Here is a 13,302-nt window from a genome sequence, read left to right as displayed (position 1 = left end):
GGAATTCACATTCTGTTGTTGGTCGCAAACACGTCGTCCTCTGGTTCTGCAGCGCATACAATTCAATACCATGTAAATGCCACACTTCCTTGCTACGGAACAGGGTTTCTAGATGTCTACATAACGGAGCAATGGAGTTCTAATGCTTCATAGAAAGCAATATCGCTTATCAATTCTATGTCTCATGATAAGATGTAATCTTCAATGCAACGCGTTTTGTATATCTCGTCAACACTTCAACAGAATATAAATCCCACACTTCCATGCTACATAAAGCGATTCTAGATGTATACGTTTCGAAGCAACGCAGTTCTAATGCTTCATAAAGCGCGATATCGCATCTCATTTCTATGTCTCATGATAAGATGTAATATCCAAAGCAACGCGCTATGTATATCTCATCGATGGTTCAAAAGAATGTAAATGAAACTCTTCCTTGCTACGGTATAGCGTTTCCAGATGTGTACGTATCGAAGAAGTACGGTTCTAAAACTTCAAAAAACGCGATATCGCATCTCATTTCTATGTCTCATGATAAGATGTAATATTCAATGCAACACATTATGTATATCTTGTCAACACCTCATAAGAATATGAATTCCACACATCCTTGCTACGGAATAGATTTCTAAATGTCTACCAATCGAAGCAATAGAGTTCTAATTCTTCATAAAACGCGATATCGCATCTCATTTATAGGTTTCATGATAAGATGTAATATCAATGCAACGCGTTATGTATATCTCGTCAGCACTACAAAAGTATGTAGCGCCCACACTTCCATACTACGGAATAACGTTTCTTGAAGTCACATGTCGAAGTTATGGAGTACTAACGCTTCATGAAATGCGATATCGAATTTCATCTCTATATCTCTAGATAAAACGTCATATCAAAGAAACGCGTTATCTGTATCTCGTCAACAGCACAAAAGACTCTAAATCCCACACTTCCACGCTACGGAATAGCGTTTCAAGATATCCACATATCGAAGCAATAGAGTTCTAATGCTTCATAAAACGCGATATCGCATCTTATCTCTATGTTTCATGGTAAGATGTATTTGTATACAACGCGTTAAATATATCTCGTCAACACCTCAAAAGATTGTAAATCCCACACTTCATTCCGACGGAATAGCGTTTCTAGATTTCTACGTATCGAAGCAGTAGAGTTCGTATGCTCTATAAGACGCGATATCGCATCTCATTTTAATGTCCCACGGTAAGATGTAATATTCAGTACACCGCGTTATGTATATCTCGTCGACACTTCAAAGGCATGCAAATACCACACTTCCTTGCTACTTTATAGCGTTTCTAGATGTCTACGTTTCGAAGAAATGGAGTTCTAATGCTTCATAAAACGTGACATCGCATCTCATTTCTATGACTCATGATATAAGACGTAATATTCAATGCAACGTGATATGTATATCTGGTCGACACTTCAAAGGAATGTAAATACCACACTCCCTTGTTACGGAATATCGTATCTAGATGTCTACGTTTCTAACCAACATTGTTCTAATGCATCGTAAAACGCGATATCGCATCTCATTTCTATGTCTCCTGATAAGATGTAAATCAATGCAACGCGTTATGCATATCTCGGCTACACCCCGAAGGAATTTAAATGCCACTTTTCCTTGGTACGGAATGGCGTTTCTAGACTTCATCTGTCTCGTCACGGTGGTGGAATATTTCCGCTTTACTCGGAGACGACACGCAGCCAATTCGCGGAAACGGCTCGCTTAATTGCAACTAATGCCGGGTTGCTTCCGTGTTACAACGAACGCTTTTACGAGCACGGTGAACGCGGTAAGTGTGGAGAAACCCTACCTTTGTCGTTTTGATAGAGAACAAATCAATACTCTTTCCTCAGGTATCTCTGCTTCCATGGATCGTAGTCTGGAATCGATTCTGCGTAGGGACTGCGAGTCTGAATGTCTAAAAGGATGAGCGCCCAGCTTTGCGGAAATTTCGGCGATGTTCGGCTCCCCTGGACGGGATGACGTTGGAGGCGTAGAACATTGAGAAGCGACGGTGACGCTGGCGGATGAACAGTGCGACGATAAGGCTTCGGTGCCCACGTAATCACGTATTAGACGGCGTAGGAAATTCTTCCTTCTCGCACGTCGAGCCTTTTGTTTCAAATTGCTGCACATTCGCGTCTAATTTCAGCGGACTAGATACGACTCGGTTAAGCGGCGGTCAGCTCTAGCCTGTCGGTCCAGAGAGTGAAATGTCGACGTTATCTGCACTGAGTCTCTCGTATGTGTCAGCGGAGCTAAGCGGCGGTCCGCTCTAACCAGCTGATTACCAATGATCGACTAACGATTGGATTGAATGTAGAATGCCCACGCATTGGCTCGTGGAAGAACTCGTAGGTTAATAATGAAGTTAAAGGATGTTATCAGTAACTGAACTTGTAGTTAGGAGATAAAATCAAAGTATATTTTAAGTTAATCCTGAGCTTTCACTATACTTTCCATAATACTAAATTAAAAGTAGGCTTAATTGTTTAGAATAGGAACTAGAACTAAACTCGATGAATTGAATTAAAATTGAAATTTAGAATAGATTTGGTAACACTTCCAACTCAGACGAATAGCCCGAAGGTATCGAAGCTGTCTAATGATTAGCTTGGAACGAGGCTCGAAGTAGATTGACTCTCGGATCGCGGATCCGCGACATCCTTAGATCGCGTGGCGCGCGATTCGCTCGACCACAGAGTGGGGTGGCCGCTCGGATTGGTGCCCGGATCGCGTTACGCGTGAGCCGCGCGCGTAGTACGCCCGCTGGAGCGTATCGCAACTAATAATTATCGATGTTTACATCGATCTTAGAAACTACGTATGTGTTGTCTGCGTATGTACAATGCATGTGTCGAGTACTTGGATTTAGAGGATTTCCGAACATATACCGTAGAAAAGAGAATAACGCTGAGGTGATGAAGGTAAAACGCTGCTGTGCCCAGTGGTCCAGTCGTCTGGCTGAATGCTGTATCATCCCTTGCTTTGGAGACGCTGCGCGTTGTCGCGGGGTCAGTCACTTGAACTCCTGGGTATTCGTGCATTGCTGGCAGCCTTAGCTTGGTGGACGTGGCGTGTGTTCGGTTGCGGTGGCGCTCGTCCCATGTTTTTAGGTGCTGCTGACGGTGAGAAGGTCGCTGCCAGATGCTGCGGGAGGCGCTCGAGGTAGGAAGGCAGTACGCCAGACGCTACACTACGGATCGAAGCAATAGAGTTCTAATGATACATAAAACGCGATATCGCAATCTCAATTCCAAGCTTCACGATAAGATGTAATTCAATGCAACGTGCTATGTATATCTCATCAATACTTCAAGAGAATGTAAATTCCACACATACGTGCGACAGAATAGCGCTTCTAGACGTCAACGTATCGAAACAATACAGTTCTAATTCTTCATAATATACTGCATCTCATTTCTTTGTCTCATGATCATATGCAATATTCAACGCAGCCCATTACATATATCTCGTCCACACTTCAAAAGAATGGAAATCCCAGTCTTCCCTGTGACGGAATAGCGTTTGTGGACGTCTACGTATCGAAGCAACAGGTTTGTAACGCATCATAAAACGCGATATCGCATCCCATTTCTATGCATCATGATAACATGTAATATCATTGCGACGCGTTATGTATAACTCGTCAACACTTCCAAAGAATGTTAATCCCACACTTCGCTGCCACGGAATAGCGTTTTTAGATGTCTACGTTTCTAAGCAATAGAGATCTAAAGCATCATTTAACGCGATATCGCATCTCATTTCTATATTTCAGGATAAGATATCATATACATTGCGAAGTGTCATGTATACCTCGTATTCACTTCAAAAGAAAGTAAGTGCGACACTTTCTTGCCAGGAAATAGCGTATACAGATGCCTACGTATCGTAGCAATAGAGATCTAATACTTCTTAAAACGCGATATCGCATCTTGTTTATATGTTTCATGATAAAATATAATATTCATTGCGAAGTGTCATGTATACCTCGTATTCACTTCAAAAGAGTGTAATTGCGCCACTTCCTTGCTAGGAAATAGCGTTTTTAGATGTCTACGTTTCTAAGCAATAGAGTTCTAATGCTTCTAAAAACGCGATATCGCATCTCGTTTCTATATTTCAAAATAAGATATAATATTCATTGCGAAGTGTCATGTATACCTCGGATACACATCAAATGAATGTAAATGTAACACTTCCGTGCTAGGAAATAGCGTTTGCGAATGTCCAAGTATCGAAGCAATATAGTTCTAGTGCTTCTTAAATCACGATATTGCATCTCATTTCTATGTTTCCTGATAAGATATAATATTCATTGCGAAGTGTCGTGTATACCTCGCATACACATCAAATGAATGTAAATGCGCACTTCCTTGCTAGGAAATAGCGTTGTCAGATGTCTACATATCGTAGCAATAGAGTTCTAATGCCTCTTAAAACGCCATATTGCATCTAATTTCTATGTCTCATGATAAGATATAATATTTATTGCGAAGCGTCATGTATACATCGTATACACTTCAAATGAATGTAATAGCGACACTTCTTTGCTAGGAAATAGAGTTGGCACATGCCTACAAATCGAAGCAATAGAGTACTAATGCTTCTTAAAACGCGATATCGCATCTCATTTCTATGTTTCATGATAAGTTATAATATTCATTGCGAAGTGTTATGTATACCTCGCATACACATCAAATGAATGTAAATGCGACACTTCCTTGCTAGGAAATAGCATTTGCAGATGCCTCCGTATCGAAGCAATAGAGTGCTAATGCTTCTTAAATGGCGATATCGCATTTCATTTCTATGTTCCGTGATAAGGTATAATATTAATTGGGGAGCGGTATGTATACCTCGCATACACATCAGATGAATGCAAATGCGACATTTCCTTGCCCGGAAATAGCGTTTGCAGATGTCTACGTTTCGAAGCAATAGATTTCTAATGCTTCTTAAAACGGGATATCGCATCTCATTTCTATGTTTCATGATAAGATTTAATATTAATTGCTCAGTGTCATGTGTACCTCGTATTCACTTCAAAAAAATGTAAGTGCAGCACATTCTTGCTAGGAAATAGCGATTGCAGATGTCTGCGTACCGATGCAATAGAGTTCTAGTGCTTCTTAAAACGAGATATCGCATTTCATTACATGCTTCATGATAAGATATAATATTCATTGCGAAGTGTCATGTATACCTCGTATTCATTTCAAGAGAATGTAAATGCAACACTTCCATGCTAGGAAATAGCGTTTGCAGATGTCTAAGTATCGTAGCAATAGGGTTGTAATGCTTCTTAAGACGCGATATCGCATCTCACCACTATGCTTGATTATAAGGTATAATATTCATTGCGAAGTGGCATGTATACCTCACATACGCTTCAAATGAATGTAAATGCGACACTTCCTTGCTAGGATGTAGCGTTTCCAGATGTCTACGTATCGAAGCAATAGTGTTCTAATGCTTCTTAAAACGCGATATCGCATCTCATTTCTATGTCTCATGATAAAATATGTTTTTCATTGCGAAGTGTTATGTATTCCTCGTATTCACTTCTAAAGAATGTAAATGCGACACTTCCTTGCTAGGACACAGCGTCTGCAGATGACTACGCATGGTAGCAATTGAGTTCTAATGCTTCTTAAAACGCGGTATCGCATCGCATTTCTATGTTTCATGATAAGATAAAAGATTCATTGCAAAGTGTTATGTATGTCTCATCTACGCTTAAAAAGAATGTAAATGCGATACTTCCTTGCTATTAAATAGTGTTTGCAGATGTCGACGTATCGTAGCAATGGAGTTCTAATGCTTCTTAAAACGCGATATCGCATCTCATTTCTATGTTTCATGATAAGATATAATATTCATTGAGCAGTGTCATGTATACCTCGTATTCACTTCGAAAGAATGTAAATGCGACACTTCCTTTCTAGGAAGTAGCGTCTCCAGATGTCTTCTTATCGCAGGATTTGAGTTCTAATGCATCTTAAAACGCGATGTCGCATCTCTTTTCTATGTATCATCATAAGATATAATATTCATTGCGAAGTGTTATGTATATGTCGATTTCACTTCAAAAGAATGTATATGCGACACTCCCTTGCTAAGACGGAGTGTTTGCAGATGTCTACGTATCGAAGAAGCAGTGTTCTAACTCTTCTTAAAACGCGATATCGCCACTCATTTCTATGTTTCATGATAAGATATAATATTCATTGCGAAGTGTCATGTATACCCCGTGTTCCTTTCAAAAGAGTGTAAATGCGACACTTCCTCTCTAGGAAGTAGCGTCTCCAGATGTCTTCTTATCACAGGATTTGAGTTCTAATGCATCTTAAAACGCGATGTCGCATCTCTTTTCTATGTATCATCATAAGATATAATGTTCATTGCGAAGTGTTATGTATATGTCGATTTCACTTCAAAAGAATGTATATGCGACACTCCCTTGCTTGGAAATAGCGTTTGCATATGTCTATCTATCGTAGCAATAGATTTCTATTGCTTCTCAAAACGCGATATCGCATCGCATTTATATGCCTCATGATAGGGTACAAAATTAATTGCGAAGTGTCATGTATACCACGCATGCGCTTCAAGTGAATGTAAATGCGACACTTCCTTGGTAGGAAATAGCGTTTGCAGATTGCTACGTATCGAAGCAATATTGTTCTAATGCTTCTTAAATCGCGATATCGAATGTCATTTCTATCTATCCTGATAAGATGTAATATTCATTGTGGAGTGTTATGTTTATCTCATTCATACTTCAAATGAATGCAAATGCGACAGTTCCTTGCTAGGAAATAGTGTTTGCAGATATCTACGTATCGAAGCAATAAAGTTCTAAAGCTTCTTAAATCGCGATATCGCATCTCATTTCTATGTTTCATGATAAGATATAATATTCATTGTGCAGTGTTATGAATACCTCGTAATCACTTCAAAAGAATGTAAATGCGACACTTCCTTGCTAGGATGTAGCGTTTGCAGATGTCTACGTATCGAAGCAATAGGGATCTAATGCTTCTTAAATCGCCATATCGCTTCCCATTTCTATGTTTCATGATAAGATATAATACTCATTGTGCAGTGTTATGTATATCTCGTCTATACTTCAAATGGATGTAAATGCGACACTTCCTTGCTAGGAAATAGCGTTTGCAGATGTCTACGTATCGTGGCATTAGAGTTCTAATGCTTCTCATAACGCGATATCGCATCTCATTTCTATGTTTCATGATAAGATATAATATTCATTGTGGAATGTTATGTATACCTCGTTTTCGTTTCAAAAGAATGAAAATGCGACACTTCCTTGCTAGGAGATAGCGTTTGCAGATGTCTACGTATCGAAGCAGTAGGGTTCTAATGCTTCTTAAATCGCCATATCGCATCTCATTTCTATGTTTCATGATAAGATATAATATTCATTGTGCAGTGTTATGTTTATCTCGTCTATACTTCAAATGGATGTAAATGCGACACTTCCTTGCTAGGAAGTAGCGTTTGCAGATGTCTACGTATCGAAGTAATAGACATCATATGCTTCATAAATCGCCATATCGCATTTCATTTCTATGTTTCATGTCAGGATATAATATTCATTGCGAAGTGTCATGTATACCTCGCATACACTTCAAATGAATGTGAATGCGACAGATCCTTGCTGGGATATAGTGTTTGCAGAAATCTACGTATCGAAGCAATAGAGTTCTAAAGCTTCTTAAATCGCGATATCGCATATCATTTCTATGTTTCATGGTAAGATATAATATTCATTGTGCAGTGCTATGAATACCTCGTGTTCACTTCAAAGTATGTAAATGCGACACTTCCTTCCTAGGATATAGCGTTTGTAGAAGTCTACGTATCGTAGCAATAGAGTTCTAATGCTTCTTAAAACTGGATATCGCATCTTATTTCTATGTTTCATGATAAGATATAATATTCATAGCGAAGTGTCACTTATACCACGCATGCACTTCAAATGAATGAAAATGCGACACATCCTTGCTGGGAAATAGCGTGTGCAGATGTCTACGTATCGAAGCAATAGGGTTCTAATGCTTCTTAAATCGCGTAATCGCATCTCATTTCTATGTTTCATGATAAGATATAATATTCACTGTGCAGTGTTATGTATACCTAGTATTCACTTCAAGAGAATGTAAATGCTACAATTCCTTGCTAGGAAATAGCGTTTGCATACGTCTACGTATCGAAGCAATAGATTTCGAAAGCTTGCTAATTCGCGATATCGCACCTCATATCTATTTTTCATGATAATATATAATATTCATTGCGAAGTGTCATGTATACCTGGTATTCACTCCAAACGAATGTAAATGCGACACTTCCCTGCTAGGAAGTAGCGTATTCAGATGTCTACGTATGGTAGCAATAGATTTCTGATGCTACTTAATTCTCGATATCGAATCTCATTTCTATGTTTCATGATAAGATATAATATTCATTGCGATGTGTCATGTACACCTCGTATTCACTTCAAAAGAATGAAAGTGTGACATTTCCATGCTAGGAAATAGCCGTTGCAGATATCTCCGCATCGAGGCAATAGGGTTCTAATGCTTCTTAAAACGCGATATCGCATCTCACTTTTATGATACATGATAAGATATAATGTTCATTGCGAAGTGTCATGTATACCTCGTATTCACTTCAAAAGAATGTAAATGCGAATCTTCCTTGCTAGGAAATAGCGTTTGCAGATGACTACGTATCGGAGCAAAGGAGTTGTAATGCTTCTCAAAACGAGATATCGCATCTCATTTCTATGCTTCATGATAAGATATAAAACTCATTGCGAAGTGTCATGTATACCTCGTATTCCCTCCAAACGAATGTAAATGCGACACTTCCTTGCTAGGAAATGGCGTATTCAGATGTCTACGTATCGTAGCAATAAAGTTCTAATGCTACTTAAATCGCGATATCGCATCTCATTTATATGTTTCGTGATAAGATATAATATTCATTGCGGATTGCCATGTACACCTCGTATTCACTTCAAAAGAATGTAAATGCGACACTTCCATGCTAGGAAATAGCGTCTGCAGATGTCTACGCGTCGAGGCAATAGAGTTCTAATGCTTCTTAAAACGCGATATCGAATCTCAATTCTATGTTTCATTATAAGATATAACATTCATTGCGAAGTGTCATGTATACCTCGAATTCACTTCAAAAGAATGTAAATGCGAAACTTCCATGCTAGGATATAGCGTTTGTAGAAGTCTACGTATCGTAGCAATAGAGTTCTAATGCTTCTTAAAACTGGATATCGCATCTTATTTCTATGTTTCATGATAAGATATAATGTTCATAGCGAAGTGTCACTTATACCACGCATGCACTTCAAATGAATGAAAATGCGACACATCCTTGCTGGGAAATAGCGTGTGCAGATGTCTACGTATCGAAGCAATAGGGTTCTAATGCTTCTTAAATCGCGTAATCGCATCTCATTTCTATGTTTCATGATAAGATATAATATTCACTGTGCAGTGTTATGTATACCTAGTATTCACTTCAAGAGAATGTAAATGCTACAATTCCTTGCTAGGAAATAGCGTTTGCATACGTCTACGTATCGAAGCAATAGATTTCGAAAGCTTGCTAATTCGCGATATCGCATCTCATATCTATTTTTCATGATAATATATAATATTCATTGCGAAGTGTCATGTGTACTTCGCATACACTTCAAAAGAATGTAAATACGAATCTTCCTTGCTAGGAACTAGCGTTTGCAGATCACTACGTATCGGAGCAACGGAGTTCTAATGCTTCTCAAGACGTGATATCGCATCTCATTTCTATGCTTCATGATAAGATATAATATTCATTGCGAAGTGTCATGTATACCTCGTATTCCCTCCAAACGAATGTAAATGCGACACTTCCATGCTAGGAAATAGCGTCTGCAGATGTCTACGCGTCGAGGCAATAGAGTTCTAATGCTTCTTAAAAAGCGATATCGCATCTCACTCCTATGTTTCATGATAAGATATAATATTCATTGCGAAGTGTCATGTATACCTCGTATTCACTTGAAAAGAATGTAAATGCGACCTTTTTGTTTCTAGGAAATAGCATTTGCAGATGTCTCGGTATCGTAGCAATAGAGTTCCAATGCTTCTAAACCCGCGATATCGCATCTCATTTCTATGCTTCATGATAAGACATAATATTCATTGCGAAGTGTCATGTATACCTCGTATTCACTCCAAGCGAATGTAAATGCGACACTTCCTTGCTAGGAAATAGAGTATTCAGATATCTACGTATCGTGGCAATAGAGTTCCAATGCTACTTAAATCGCGATATCGCATCTCATTTCTATGTTTCGTGATAAGATATAATATTCATTGCGAAAGCGTCATGTATACCTCGTATTCACTTCAAAAGAATGTAAATGCGACTATTGGTTGCTAGGAAATAGCGATTGCAGATGTCTACGTATCGTAGCAATAGAGTTCTAATGCTTCTCAAAACGCGATATCGCATCTCATTTCTATGTTTCCTGATAAGATATAGTATTCATCGCGAAGTGTCATGCATACCTCGTATTCACTTCAAAAGAATGTAAATGCGACACTTCCATGCTAGGAAATAGCGTCTGCAGATGCCTACGCGTCGAGGCAATAGAGTTCTAATGCTTCTTAAAACGCGATATCGCATCTCATTTCTATGTTTCGTGATAAGTTATAATATTCATTCCGAAGTGTCATGTAAACCTCGAATTCACTTCAAAAGAATGTAAATGCGACTATTGGTTGCTAGGAAATAGCGTTTGCAGATGACTACGTATCGGAGCAAAGGAGTTGTAATGCTTCTCAAAACGAGATATCGCATCTCATTTCTATGCTTCATGATAAGATATAAAATTCATTGCGAAGTGTCATGTATACCTCGTATTCCCTCCAAACGAATGTAAATGCAACACTTCCTTGCTAGGAAATGGCGTATTCAGATGTCTACGTATCGTAGCAATAAAGTTCTAATGCTACTTAAATCGCGATATCGCATCTCATTTATATGTTTCGTGACAAGATATAATATTCATCGCGTAGTGTCAGGTATACCTCGTAATCACTTCAAAAGAATGTAAATGCGACACTTCCATGCTAGGAAGTAGCGTCTGCAGATGTCTACGCGTCGAGGCAATAGAGTTCTAATGCTTCTTAAAACGCGATATCGAATCTCTCTTCTATGTTACATGATAAGATATAATATTCATTGCGAAGTGTCATGTATACCTCGTATTCACATCAAAAGAATGTAAATGCGACTATTCCTTGCTAGGGCATAGCGTTTGCAGATGCCTACGTATCACAGCAATAGAGTTCTAATGCTTCTTAGATCGCGATATCGCATCTCATTTCTATGTTTCGTGATATGTTATAATATTCATTCCGTAGTGTCATGTAAACCTCGAATTCACTTCAAAAGAATGTAAATGCGACTATTGGTTGCTAGGAAATAGCGATTGCAGATGTCTAGGTATGATAGCAATAGTGCTCTAATGCTTCTCAAAACGCGATATCGCATCTCATTTCTAAGTTTCCTGATAAGATATAATATTCATTGCGGATTGTCATGTACACCTCGTATTCACTTCAAAAGAATGTAAATGCGACACTTCCATGCTAGGAAATAGCGTCTGCAGATGACTACGCGTCGAGGCAATAGGGTTCTAATGCTTCTTAGAACGCGATATCGCATCTCACTTCCTTGTTTCATGATAAGATATAATATTAATTGCGTAGTGTCATGTATACCTCGTATTCACACCAAAAGAATGTAAATGCGACTATTCCTTGCTAGGGCATAGCGTTTGCAGATGCCTACGTATCGTAGCAATAGAGTTCTAATGCTTCTTAGATCGCGATATCGCATCTCATTTCTATGTTTCGTGATAAGTTATAATATTCATTCCGAAGTGTAATGTAAACCTCGAATTCGCTTCAAAAGAATGTAAATGCGACTATTGGTTGCTAGGAAATAGCGATTGCAGATGTCTATGTATCGTAGCAATAGAGTTCTAATGCTTCTCAAAACGCGATATCGCATCTCATTTCTATGTTTCATGATAAGATATAATGTTCATTGCGAAGTGTCATATATACGTCGTATTCACTTCAAAAGAATGTAAATGCGACTATTCCTTGCTAAGGCATAGCGTTTGCAGATGCCTACGTATCGTAGCAATAGCGTTCTAATGCTTCTTAGATCGCGATATCGCATCTCATTTCTATGTTTCGTGATAAGTTATAATATTCATTCCGAAGTGTAATGTAAACCTCGAATTCACTTCAAAAGAATGTAAATGCGACTATTGGTTGCTAGGAAATAGCGATTGCAGATGTCTAGGTATGATAGCAATAGTGCTCTAATGCTTCTCAAAACGCGATATCGCATCTCATTTCTAAGTTTCCTGATAAGATATAATATTCATTGCGGATTGTCATGTACACCTCGTATTCACTTCAAAGGAATGTAAATGCGACACTTCCATGCTAGGAAATAGCGTCTGCAGATGTCTACGCGTCGAGGCAATAGAGTTCTAATGCTTCTTAGAACGCGATATCGCATCTCACTTCTTTGTTTCATGATAAGATATAATATTCATTGCGAAGTGTCATGTATACCTCGTATTCACATCAAAAGAATGTAAATGCGACTATTCCTTGCTAGGGCATAGCGTTTGCAGATGCCTACGTATCGTAGCAATAGTGTTCTAATGCTTCTTAGATCGCGATATCGCATCTCATTTCTATGTTTCGTGATAAGTTATAATATTCATTCCGAAGTGTAATGTAAACCTCGAATTCGCTTCAAAAGAATGTAAATGCGACTATTGGTTGCTAGGAAATAGCGATTGCAGATGTCTATGTATCGTAGCAATAGAGTTCTAATGCTTCACAAAACGCGATATCGCATCTCATTTCTATGTTTCATGATAAGATATAATGTTCATTGCGAAGTGTCATATATACGTCGTATTCACTTCAAAAGAATGTAAATGCGACACTTCCATGCCAGGAAATAGCGACTGCAGATGTCTACGCGTCGAGGCAATAGAGTTCTAATGCTTCTTAAAACGCGATATCGCATCTCACATCTATGCTTCATGATAAGATATAATGTTCATTGCGAAGTGTCATATATACCTCGTATTCACTTCAAAAGAATGTAAATGCGAATCTTCCTTGCTAGGAAATAGCGTT

Source organism: Xylocopa sonorina, unplaced genomic scaffold, assembly GCF_050948175.1.
Source record: "Xylocopa sonorina isolate GNS202 unplaced genomic scaffold, iyXylSono1_principal scaffold0065, whole genome shotgun sequence".
Taxonomy (NCBI): Eukaryota; Metazoa; Arthropoda; class Insecta; order Hymenoptera; family Apidae; genus Xylocopa; species Xylocopa sonorina.
Note: the sequence above shows the minus strand (reverse complement) of the source record.